A 13714-nucleotide genomic window follows, 5' to 3' on the forward strand; every position below is an offset into this window, starting at 1 on the left:
GCCTATTTTAACAGATGACTTATGTCTATGGAGTAATGTATGTGGCAAACAGAGATACACATCACATTTTTAGGAAGTTCAGAAAACTGTGATACTTCTAGGAATACAAATGACCTAGGTTTAAGTACATCGCAGAATTTCTATTATCACCTTGTTTAGAAAATCCTTGTGCCTGGATTTCAATTCAGCTTTTCTACTAAGTACCATTTAAATGGTTAACTGAAAAAAATGTTCAATTACCTTAATGAATGTGGATACTCCCTGGTATCTGTTGTACAGATGCACAGGATTGCAGAGGATTTTGTTTACATATGCAATGGAAAGTTTGTTGTTGTTCACATACACAGCAAACATTTCAGCAATATTTCAGCTGTAAACACCAGTTGCTGAAGTTGTGCATCAGTCACTCAGTATGGTCTTTGGATGCAATGGTTTTGTTTAAGCACCTACAATCTCTCTCAGGCAAATCTACCAGCCAGATTTCCATTATTTTATATTTAACAGTACGTGATCAGCTGTAGAAGGGACATTTGCAAGTGTGAAAGCAAATGAAAATGTGGGGGAGGAAGAAGGAGAGAAAATGACAAGTGCTTTACTGAAGATCTCAGCAAAATATTGTTTGGTACTCAACAGGATTTCTCACAATAAAATTATTCAAAGAAAAGGGACACATCAGGGAGGACATGGACAGAGCTGTGATCACAGGAGCAGAGCTCAAAGATGGTGTGGATTCAGATTATTCAGAAATATCACAGCATGGGCTCTTCTAAAGATCATGGTCTATTTTTCAACTGACACCCACACATCAAAATACTGCCTGTATTTGGTGAAATCTAACAATCTAGTTATTGTCACTTGTAACTATTGGAGTGCAGAAGCTGAAGTAATACTTGGTTAAATTAGCGTTGGTTATCTCTATAAAAGTCTTACCCTACTCTTGCCAATTTTAGTGTAAAATTTGATGTCTGCAACTATGGATGGATGAAATTAAACTCCAGTGCTCCTTATAGCCATAGGTGGAGATTAACTGCACTGAAAAGCTACTGAAATAGAAGAGCAAGTCTCTGGAAAAGCCTGAAAGGGAAAAATCAGCCTGTGATGTTTTCTACTATAAAGGAGGGATGCGACATAAGAAAAAAGTTTGAATGTCACATGGGTTGAGACTTGCAGAAGGTAGGGAAAAGTATTCTCCTAAGGACATATTTTTGGAACTGCTGTGGGAAATCTTTCTGCAGGCAGATCTTGCTGTGGGGGAAGCTCACACCCTGCCGTGAGGGAGGACTGGCCCATTTGGAGCTTAGGATAAACACTTGGCAGGAAAGCAAGCTCCATCAAGGATCTGTATCAGGACTGGGCATGTCAGTCCTGCAAAGATTAACACATATGCTAAGCTTTCTGCACATGAATGTTCCCACTCTAATTCATGGGTGTAAACATATGCGCGTGCGTAGAATCAGGACCTCAGTGCCTTTCTTCTCTAGATCACATGGAAGTTTTTCTGACTGTAAACGTGCAGGAAGGGTTTTGAACAGAACTAAACAGCTTCTACTACAGGCTAGAGTGTTTTGAGACCAGCACATAGTCAGAAATATGATTGGTCCATATGGCTTATTGTCACAGGATTCCCTCAACAAAAGTGCCCCTGATAACTAGGAATTATTTCATTTTTTTTTAATTTAATTTTTTGATTGCTACTAAACTTGTTTCTCATCTGCTTAAATGTACCTTTAATATAATGGAGAATTTCCTTCATCTAAATTCAACTACACATTAGTTTGTGGCATATGGGAACCATGTAAAACAAATCTGAATAATTATTTATTACAGTTTTTGCCGAATTACTTAAGATTGTTAACACCTTCAAGGGAATTTTTGCTTACATATTCCTTACTCAGCCCAGTTCACTAAAGACTTGATCAGATTTATATCATTATCAGTGTTCGTGTCAAGGGAATTCAGAACATTTTTTATCAGTGGATCATTACATGTGTTATGGCTTTTTATTAGTATTCTTCAAATTATGACAATAACTTGCCTAATTGCATTTTGTTATAGCCTATATGATCTGCTGGTGAGCTGATGTAACTTGAATTTTGAAGCAAAATTATCAACTCAGATGTGGTCAGAGCAGTCAGTTCTTCAAGTACTGACAGTCTTGATATTCAGACCAAATATTTTTGTAGTTCATCAACAACTTTCCTTTATAGAAGGATAATTTATGTGCTATCTGACCAATGTGTTGTTTGCAATCATAAGCAGGAAAACTGCTCGATGTACAGCAGGAATTAGTCTTTCTGGTCTTAGCTGACAGCTTTAACCAAGAGCATTTCTCCTACACTAGGAAACTGAGATCTCTACACCAATTACTGCTGCCTTTTTACAGGCAAGAATCTGGAGGGGGGGGGAACAACTCTGAGGATTGGATTCTACGGACGATTTGGTTGAATCATGAGTAAATCAAAAGGGAAGATAAAAAGAATTCCTGGGAAAGTATTTATAAACCCATGGGACTGAATGACAAGCATCTGAGATTGCTAACAGAGCTAGCAGAGGGAAGTGAGATACCTTGAACAGTGATTTTTAAAAGTTCATGGAGAACAGATGAGGTGCCAGAGGATTTCAGAGCCACAAAATACAGCACTCAATTGAGTTATAAAAAAGGGGCATCCAGGAATTTACTAAGCAATTCATTTAACTTCAATAGCAAGTAAACTATGTGAGGAGTTATAAAGAAGCCATTATGAAATCTTAGAGCAACCCAGAATAATAAATAATTGGGTAGGAAAGGGCTTTAAGAGGTCATCTAGTAATCTCATCAAAAATCTTGTAGGAGTCAACATTCAGAAAAATACGGTACTTAGACAAGCACATTTCAGCTGGCCCTTTCTACACATCCGAGGAGAGAATTCAGCCTTTGCTTGGGGAGGGGGAGCATTCCTTGAGCAGAGCCCATATTAAATGGAGGACTTCCTTGCCTTTTCTGCACAGCTTGGTCTCACTATTGAATGAAAATGCTCAGAGGTGACAGGAGAAATTACAGCAGCTGGCACAGAAAAGGAAAGCTGTTAAAGTTGATGATCCTCTTTTTCAAATTAATATTCCCTGGACACAGACCCAAGTAACAGATTAACCGGGGGCGAACTGTGATAACACAAGCAGCTAATGCCACGATGGAGGGCTGTGGGGGAAGAGTATTCTAGGGAAGGGATGTTGTAAAATAAACCCTCTCCTGCCCAAACCCGTAGAGGAACAGAGAGGTCAGCCTGCCTTTGGAGAAGCAAAAGAGGCTGCAGCCAGCACCAGGGGAAAGAAGAACCGTGGTACCTCCAAAATTCCCACCTGAGCTGAGGCAAGTGAGAGGAGCTCACATCCATGCCCATCCAAGGTTGTTGCTCCCTTACCTTCCCTGTTCATCTAACACCCCTGAGTGGCCAAGCAAGGGGAGCTCTGCCATGACTGAGGACAAGGAAAAAAAGCTACTTTTTTACAGCTTGAAAGGCTCTTTAACCTTTAACTGGAAGGGTTTAAAACCTTCCTTTCAACCCATGCTTCTGTGAGCTTTTATATAGTCACTGCAACATTACATGGTAATATTTGAGTCTCAAGTATTGTACTGAATTTTTCAGGAGATCCAGGGAAATACTGGGTGGCACATTAGATTAGAATAGGATGTGGACTCTGGTGCTCAACCTAAAATGCTGAATTGCAGCCTGCCCTTGACAGAAAACCACTAACCCTGAAACACCAAAGTGCCAGTGTGGTACAAAAGATTTACTTACCTCTGAGGTGAAATTCTGTGTCTTTCCTTGTGCTCACAAACATCTGCTCACCAAAGCCAACCAGCCAAACAGCATGAGTACTGACTGAAGTAGCAATCTGTAACTGCAAAACTTATCTACGATGTTGCTCAGCCAGATACACGTGTATTTTTCCCCTTAAATGCAGAATGGCGCAAGGTAATTTTGAAAGGATTAAGGAAAAAACCCACAAGTTTACTTGTCATTAGATGTAGATAGTAATAATCAAAAGCAATAATCACACCATGTGAGGAAATTGAATATAGACAAACAGCAATGCTAAATGAGAGAGGAGCACCAATTATGTGCAACAGAGTTCTTATTATACGACATTCTGATTACCTTAAATTATATTTTTAAAGATATCCATTTTTATTTTTACTTCTAAAACAGGAAGTTCTTGTCAAGTATTGACGTCAGCTAGCCTCATCAATTGTTCCTGTAATAGCTCAACTACCACTACAGCCACAAATGCTATGAAAGAGCTAAGTACTCCCTGCACAAAGGGGATTCGGTTTGGGCATTGCCACAGCGAGTATGCATGCCTAGTCTTTTACAGAGTAGTAATTTATATTGATTTTTTGTGGCAGAGGTTCCCTCCCACTATGCATTGGTCTTTATTAAAAAAAAAAAAAAAAAAAAAAAAGTTAAAGACAGGATGATCCATCTTGAAAATAAATCTAATTTTTTTTCTTTTTTAGAAAATGCAGTGAATTCAGTATTCATTAGATGTGCTGAACTGACTCCATGGCAGACCTCCAGCACAGTCTGCAGGAGAACAAGTCTCCATGTAGAACAGCCTGCACCTCTTGACTGTGCTTTAGGGGTGATCCTTTGGGGCAGCACAAGCAGCACCACATGGACTTCTCTTTGGCACAAGGGCCCCCACCACTCAGAGGCCATGTAACAAGAGTAGCATGATCTGCCGCAACCTGGATCAGAGGCTACCAGCTCTGACAGCCATCAGCTGGCAGTGTGGCTGCCACTTCCATGTCCCAGTCACATCCAACCCCTGCTGTGTCCCGACCTGTATCCCTCCATTATTTCCTGTTTGTCTTTCCTTTATGTTTATGACCCTTATTATTACTGAGTCTGTTTCCTTCTCTCTCACAGGAATCCTGGATTGCACTATTTATTTATCACTGCTCTTATTTTGGCTTTAAAAGACATTCACAACTTGGGGATGGGAGGGAAATGGAGTTGGGGGGGGGGGGGGGGGCGGGGCAGGGAGTGGATGCTACCATGAGTGCCTGGTAATGGTTCAGTGGAAATCTTCAATTCAAGCTGTGCCAGGCTAAATAAGAAAGGCCAGGAGAGCTTCAGAAGCCAACCAAGTCCAAGGAAGCACTTAAACTCCCTGGGGAAGACAAGGGAAATCTACTGAAAACACTGAAATAACACTTTTGCTTCCTTCCTGTTTATAACATGAACCCAACTGGGGTTTTACTTCCAGGTGTGAAGAAGGTTTTTACCATCAGGAGGTTTCATTTGGCACCACAGAAGGGCTGGAGGATATTGGCAAGGTGGCCATGCTCAGAGTCCCACAAGGCATCAATGTGCCAAGGCCTTGTGGCATCGTGCAGCCCAGCAGATTCTCAAAGCCACTTCTGACTGTGCACCTGAATCCTTGGATTCATTTCCTCCTCCTCTGCACCTTGAGAAGGGTTGCACATTCACCAAAACATCTTCACTGGTCACAGATTTCAAGTGCCCTTGGATGCAGTTTTAGTTTAGGTACCAGGTTCGTTTATGACAAATACCTTTCATGAACATAAACACACCTACTTCAGCTATCTGCTGCACCTACACAGAGACCTTAGATGGCAGCTGGCATGTACCTAAGCCTTACAGACAAAACCAAATGTTTTTTAGGGCCCATGGAAATGTGCTCTCCCATAAAATGTCCAGCACCTCTTGCTGCAGCCTGAACTAAAAATACTACAAGTACAGTTCAGGCTTTTGTCATTCCCACTGCCCACAGGAGCAGGATGTGCAGAGGCAGAGGATCAGAGGATATAAAAAGTTCATTCAGGAGTCTGTCTTCTTTACATTCTTAAAGTGACCTCAAACACTCTGAGCTTCCCTTTCAGTTTTGACTGGGAAATTTGGCTTTCTCCTGACCCTCTACTAGCTGGTGGGAAGCGGCAGACAGAGCCCAGGCCATCACTTTGATGCTGCTTTCCTGTGACACTGACAGCTCCCCCAGTTCCCATGGCCACAAATTGGCCATGCCTCCCCATTCCTGCCCAGCACAGCTAAGCATCCCTACAGAATCCATGTCCCAAACTCAGGAGCAGGACTGCTGCCAGCTGAGACCAATGCAGCCCTTGCCCACCTTTGCCAGAGCAAGGCTAGCACAAAATGGGCTCCCAGCTGCACCTAATATTGGTGGCACCAATATTAATTTTGTCCCACAACAAAGAGCAGAGTTACTGTAACTAAGTCAAGCTCTTGTAAAAAGTCTATAAAGTAAGATTAAACATTTCTTCTTTCTAACTTTTTCTCAATCTAAGATTAAAAGCATTTCTTTCTGAAACCTGAAATCTTCCTAATAACCCTAAAGTTTTAACCCAAGTGGTGGTGCAATTTAGAATGAGATGGTGACCATGTATATAAGATGAAAAAGATACAGAGGTTTCATTTCCTACAAATTAATTCTCTACAAGCTGTGTAAACTTTCCTTCATATAAACAAAGTCTTTACAGACAAAGATGTTAGGGTTTTTCCCCTTTCAATTATTTAGAGAAAAAACAGAAATGCAATTTTACTGTCTAGGCACTTCAACCCATACCAGCAAATCGAGAGCTGCTCTGGTTGCCTTCCACAGTGCACTTCCTCATGCTTCTGACTATAAAACAAATGTAAATAAACTTGCAAAGAAACAACCTTGTGCAGCCGGATATTACTTAGTAGTTTCAAGCTTCTACAGTAGATTGACAACTATTTGTATTTACACACCCCCCACCCCCAAATACAAATGCTGTGATCTCTCACTACAAAGGGGCAACATATGAGAGATAGCACAACTGCCATGCCAATACCATGCTGTCATCTCCACTCCTATCACTTTTCCATGCCCTAACTTCAGGGAGGCTCCAAAATTCAGCTCTAAAAATGCATTAAACAGTCATTCTGCAAAAGAGGGAGTAATCCACATTATCAATTTTCGTGGCCCAGCTCAGTGGCCCAGCTGGACATAGAAGTAATGGAGAGGGAACTGCCAATCTACTTTGCCCTAACTCTTGCACTTCAGATCCTCTGTGAGAAGAGGGGAGTTGTCCCTCTTCAGAGAGCTCAGGGCCCCCCCAGTTTGGAGAAGGAGCATGACAGAGAACAGAGACGATTCAACACCCTGAGGGCTTGGCATACCATTTCTTGAAGGAACAGGGAGCACCCTGAAGTCTCAGTGGTGATGGAGAGATGGTGGCTTGCCTGAGGACATGGAGGAGTGGGCTAGAGGCTGTAATACAGGAGGCACCAGACTCAAAAACAAGACAGGGGAAGGACCTACCCTCCAAGGAGACGAAAAGAGCCTTATTTTAACATGAGAATTCTTCTTCTTCAAAAAGTCACACTGGTCAAGCTTGTTTTCTGAGAAAACATGGAGCACAGAGTCCCTAGGAGACTCCTCATGTGTGCACTTTCAGGAAATATTGAAGGTCTACCAGAGGGCTTGACTCACAGGCCATTAGATGCAGTTTTGCCAAACAGACAAACAAGTCATTGTGGACAAATATAAAGTACACTCAGAAAACAGCAGCATTACCCTTTAAAAATATTCCAGAGCACTTAAATCCATCTCATATTCAAGTGTCCAGAAGACCAAATAGAAATGCTATTTGCTGGTTTTTTGTTTTCCTTCATAGTATTAATCTAAACTAGTACATTGCATATCATTTAAGAGGAAGAGTGTTTTCATATATCTGAAAAATATTTTTGTTTCATTAATGCCCCATGCCTAAAAATAAACCCAGCAGATTTAGAATGAATGCTCATGATATTTGCCTACCCTTTAAAAAAAAATTTCCATGCCTGAAGACATGATTTCCTAGAGAAACAAGGGAAACCTTCTCTAAATTATGCTGTTTAGGAAATAAAGCAGAAGAAAAGAGTCACTTGTGCTCACAGTTCCCCACATGGGTTTAACCTCTACCTTCAGGCATTTTGCACAACCCCATGGGTAGCATTCACGCTGTGTTGCCCAGGGCTGAGCACTTGGGGTCAGGCACCAGGAGCAGCAGTGCTGCCAGGCTGCTGCGAGCCCCAGCTTTGCCTGCAGTACCTGCAAGAGAAGATCGCTGGGAGCAGTGACTGCCTTGCTCTGCCTCATTCTGGTGTACTTCAGAATTAATTCTGGAGGGCAAAATTTCAGAGCAGCAACTTCTAGAGGAGCTATTTTGCATCAAGAATAAAATAACATGGGAATATGTTGTCACTGCAACCATCTGTACTTCAATCAAACAACCTCATTGGACAGTACCACTCTGAACCTGTTTCTCCATCTGTTTATGGTGAGTTCTCAGTCACACATGAGAGGCTCACATGAAGGCAGGGCTACACTTCCTTCTATGTCACTTCTGTCTCCAGCCACTGCTTTTCAGGACAGATACAATCTGCTGCTGAGATAACAGTCCCAAACTCTGCTTTTTTTTTTTTTTTTTTTTTTGCCTTATCTCTCCCCAGTGACTGTAATACCTGTTCTGACAGTACCAATGGTCTGACTTTCCAGCATTGACTGGAAAAAAAAAAAAAAATACCAGCAGTGAGAATAGATGCTTTAATTTTACTGCTCCTTAACTTAATAAAGTCAAATATGCAACAGAATCTGATTTTTCACTTTTCTTTATTAGGTGCTTTATCATTTGAGCTTTATTGTCCAATCTAATTTGTTACTAGAAGATAAAGCAATTACATGCTCAAACATGATTCACTGTAAAACTCCAGCCTGTGAAACCACAGTCCAGCAAAAGAGCTGTGCTGGCAATACCATGGCTAACAAACATAACTTATGTGCGACACTTGGGGAGAGCAGCGACCACAGGCCTGTGCTATCCCTCTCTTGTACTGCTCCCCAAATCCCCCTGAAGTGGCACAGAATGCAAACTGGGGAGAAACCACCACGGGGTCTGCCTCAGAGGGCAAGGAGGCCACCAGTGCATGGGGCCAAATGCAACCCAGACCAAAGGGGAGCCACAGGCAAGAAAAGGAAGAGCATGGTAACCCATGAGGAAACCAGGAAAGAAAAAGGAAAGAAAACCTCTCCCAACAGCTGCAGAGAGGTTTTGCCAGACAAAGAGAGAAGCCAGGCAACTGCATAGCTGCTCTCTAAATCACTGCTCAGACATGCTACATGGTCCTGACTGGCTGGGATGCAGTATCTGGCTGGCCCCTTAGCCAGTCCAGCAGGCTCAGGCTGTTTCTAAATGGGGTGAAGGCCAACAGGTCTCCCCAGTGTCCTGCAGGAGCCCTACTGGCAGCCCTGCTTGCAGGTGCTTACATCACAGACAGCATTCTGCCAGCCACCAGCTCCTCACCCCCAGCACCAGGGCCAGACAGGATGAGAGGCAGCTGCTGGACACTCGCCAGCACATCTTGCATTGCCTTAAATGCTCTGTTCTGACTACATGTCCTGTTTGCTATGAAACAAATCTAATGGAGGAAATGAGCAGGATTTTGCTTTTAAAAGGATTGTGTCAGGTACATTAACAGTTCTACCATACATGTTACTCGGCTCTTCAGAGAGTGCTTGGGTTTCATTTCTGCTGTAATTTTATCAGCATCTTGCTCAAGCCTCTCCTTGGTTTCCTGCTACTTAATTTATTTTCCTTTGCAGTCATATATTGAGCCATCTACAGTGCTCTGCTGGCTGCCAAACCTCTGAAAACACATCACACCAAAGTGTTGTAGTGAGTCACCTATGGCTCTTGTTTGCAGTTTTTACTCATGTAGCCAAATACTAACTCTGTGTTTAGGACCTATTACTCCAATGATTGCCCTTTTTCAGCTTAGCAGTTGCTGAGCACAGATAGTAAAAATGAAGACTTCTGTGGCAGAATAGCAGTCATTTGTCAGGTTTTAACAAAATCTCTGACACAGAGGTGGCTCACAGAAAGCAAAGAACTATTGTCTAGTTATTAGTACAATAAAGGTGAATATAAACCCAGCTGCCATCCTGGAAGCAGCAAGTCATTAAGGGGGTGCTGCAGCTAGCAGGATCAGTTCAGCTCCCTCAGCATCAGCGCCGAGGTGAATGCTATTCACCCTATTTATCAGTGGCATTACTTATTCTGTGTTATTTATTGGTGGAATATGTGAATTTGACAGCTATCTGTGGATGACAAGCAGCTAACAGGTATATCAAGTATCAGGAGCCATACATGCTAAATGTAGATGATTTAAATAACTTGGAGATTTGTAAGAACAATGAGACATGAACTTCAGTGAGAGGGGACAGAAAAGGCAGATGCCAGACTATGGGTGGGGCAGACATTGGCAGAGGATGGATAAGTCAGGCTCACTTGTATGGAGCAGGACTGGAAGGAGGAGGTTGGCCACCCACAAGTCCTGTCACACTGTTGTAGATACACTAACTTCTCACCCTGATTCTTCACTGGAGTTTGGGGATATGCAAAGTCAAGGAAAATGGAATTTTTTGGCTTTAGAGAAGAGGTAGTGCAGACCAGAGCCACATAGCTTGGCTAGTGCTGCTGCTGCTGCCCCCAGGGAGGAAGGGGAGGTGTATTTTGGGATGGTCTGTTATCTTCCCTTACCCATAGCCACTGCTACATGTGCCCTGATCCCATCTCACAAGGCAGCTGCTACTCTGGCTCTTGGCAGCACTAGCACTGGCAAAGTGGGCAGTGAAGCTATTGCTCTTTAGCTTGTACATTTCTCTGTATTTGCCAGTGTGTAGAAGCAGGCAGAAACACTCTCCTCTTTGGCACAGAGAAAAGCAGCAGGCAGAGAGCTTCCCTCCACCATGGGTGGGCTAGGAAAAATACTCGTCCATGTGGTAGACTCCCTGCACCTCACTTGTCTTCCCACCTCCAGACTCAGCACGTGCTATCTGTGTGGAAGTCCATATACAACAGGAAAGGCTTCCAGGGGAAGGCAAAGCATTTTGTTTGCTTCAAGACTTTAAACAGCTTTTTCTGGGATAATGCCAGGATCCCTGGAGGATGAACTGCAGTCACTGAACTCCAAAAATTCAGAACAACTTAGAGACAGTTCAAGTTTGGGGGCCAAAACTGGCTATCCCAAAAATCAATATTCAACCTTGAAAATACACACCTAAAAGGATCTTGGCTTAAGTTGGGGATTCTGTCACAAGTAAATCACAAGCAACTTCTGTTAAAATGCTTTGAGAGTATTGGGTGTCGCAACTGAAAGGCAGCTCCCAGGAGCCAGAACTGTGACACAAAAACAGCTATCTTACAGAAACTGGGGAGAGATATTAAAAGTTAACTGCTCCAAGGAGCCAGCAGATGTTAAATTGAGTAATTAGTTTAGTCTGAAATGGGAGAGCCCTGTCATCAGAGGGCTCCTGTCCCATGAGGAAAGGACAGACATTGGCCTGATGAGGTGTCTGAAAAAATGCTTTTCATCAGGAGACAACACATGAGAATTAAAGAATAGTTGACAATATCACTCAGGAAAGAAAGTCATCTCTAACTGGACTCACAACCGCTTACAGGGAAAAATCACTTCATAGGAAAGTAAATGTGGTCTCAGTTGAAACTATTGCAAGAGGCCCAATAAAGGATGTGAACCCAAATAACAAGCAAGGAAAGAGGGTATATGTACAGGAATAGATATACAGACCCTTGGGGCCTGAGATAGGAAAGTGAAGAACACTGGCAGGTTAGTGGCAGGCACCAGGAGCCACTGCTGCCTCCACACAGCCCTGCCCACAGCGCAGGCAGGCACAGCCCACCACTGCCAGACAGCCCGTGCTGCAAAAGCTATTGCTACAAAAAGCTACTGCTACAACTCAGTCCTGTCCACAAGATGGGATTCACCCCCTGCATTAACCTGTGCCATGGCAGAGACCATGGGGAGCACGGATGGGAAAACTCCCGGGGGTCTGTTCCAAAAGGCGTGTGGGAAAACATCTGGGAATAGACTCTCTGTGGGCTCTCGAGGGCGAATTCAGAGTAACAAAAGCTCTCAAGAGGATCTTGTGGAAAAAAATGAAGAGCCCTTCCCCCCTCAATTCTGGTAGTTTCCAGATGGGAAACTGAAATGAAACTTTAAAAAAAAATGTTCAGAAACCTTTTGAACCTCATTAGTTTTCATTTCATATGGCTCTGCACAAAGAAGTTTATAAACCTGCAGCTCTTTTAGATGAAATGATGTAACATTCAGATTATATCAATTGGTGTGGGGAGGGGAGCATTCGTCTCAGTAATATTTTAACAAAAGAAGTCATTTTATGCAGTCTTTACAATGCTTTCTTATTTCAGGGGTCATGGGAGCTGCATAACACCAGGTCTTCACAGTCTCAGAAACCAAATTACCTAATTTTGAGGAAACAATACCTGCATGCAATTAAGCTCTTAACTTTACTCATGTGAGTAGTTTGAATTGGTGCATGGAGAATACTTGCAGGCTTTCAAGTCCATATGTGTAAGTTTTGGCAGGGCTTAGTTTTTAACCATGTTAATTTTGAAGCCTTGCTTTCTTTTTTTCAGCAGCAAGCCTAGAAAAACTACATATATGCTATCAACTTTAAAAATCCTGTAAAATCAGTTTTGGAGACTTCAAGGAAATCAAAGCAAATGTGATAAAATTAAAATGCTCCCACTTAAATAAAATTTTATTTCCCTTCCAGTAACATACAATATTTAACTAAGAATTTTAATATATTCAGTAAAATATGAGCATATTATTAACCTCCTCAGAACGACACGATTTACTGTAAAGTCATTACCATTCTGTTCACTCATGTCTGGCCTCTTTGTTTCAAGTCTGTTTTCCCAGCTTACAGTATCAGGTCAACAGACTAACATAAATGAGTAATGTGTCTGGAATTTTTCCTTGCAATACCAAACCTCAGACCAAGCTCAGGCAGAAGGGCCATGCTGAGAAAAGGATGGGAAGCAGCTTCAGCTGTACCTCTTCTCTACATTCTCCATCCTGTCCCACTTTCCCTTGCAAGAGGCTCCTACCTAGGCTGCTGTCTGTTGCTGACTTCACTTCCTTCTCTCACAGCTCTCAGAGACAGAATCTGGACTTTTGGAAGTCCAAACCCGCCCTTTCTCAGGGTCTAGTAGACCAAAAACAATTCTGTGCTTCCCATGGCCAGTGTTCAAAATCTACAACAGTGACCTCAGAAGTCCAGAAATTTGTTTCTGTAAGGTGGGACAGTCAGAGGGGATCTACTCAGCTAATTAAGTATTTGTGGTCATTTCTGAGGTGCTGCCCACAGTTAACTCAGGGAAGTGAGGGAATGTCCTGCTTGTTGCTGTCTGTCCCCACAGTCAGCAGGGACTTATTAATAGTGCTGAAGGTGTCAGCACAAGAGAAGGATGTCAGTCTTTCCTCAGCACTTTAAACTTCTATAGCCTTCAGGTCAGGGGGAAGCTGGATGTCCTTCTGAAACATTCTGTCAGTAAATCTAGTCTTTTATACAGTTATTAACAAATAAAAACCAAGTTGTATGGAAAATGCCAGTTCTATTTTTGCCAACTAAAATATAACAGGAAATTGTATGCTTAACATATGTGGAGAACTGCAAAACTGAACCACAGATAAGTAACCACTATTATTAAGAATGGTAAACACAGTTGCAGAGGTGAAACGGATTATGCTGCTGGATGTTTCCTTTAATATGAATTCCAGCTACAGACTTGCTTTGCATATGAAAGTTAATAGAAAATCCTTACAGCAACTTAAGGAAACAGAATTGAATTCTTACA

This window comes from Vidua macroura, chromosome 8, assembly GCF_024509145.1.
Source record: "Vidua macroura isolate BioBank_ID:100142 chromosome 8, ASM2450914v1, whole genome shotgun sequence".
NCBI classification, from domain to species: domain Eukaryota; kingdom Metazoa; phylum Chordata; class Aves; order Passeriformes; family Viduidae; genus Vidua; species Vidua macroura.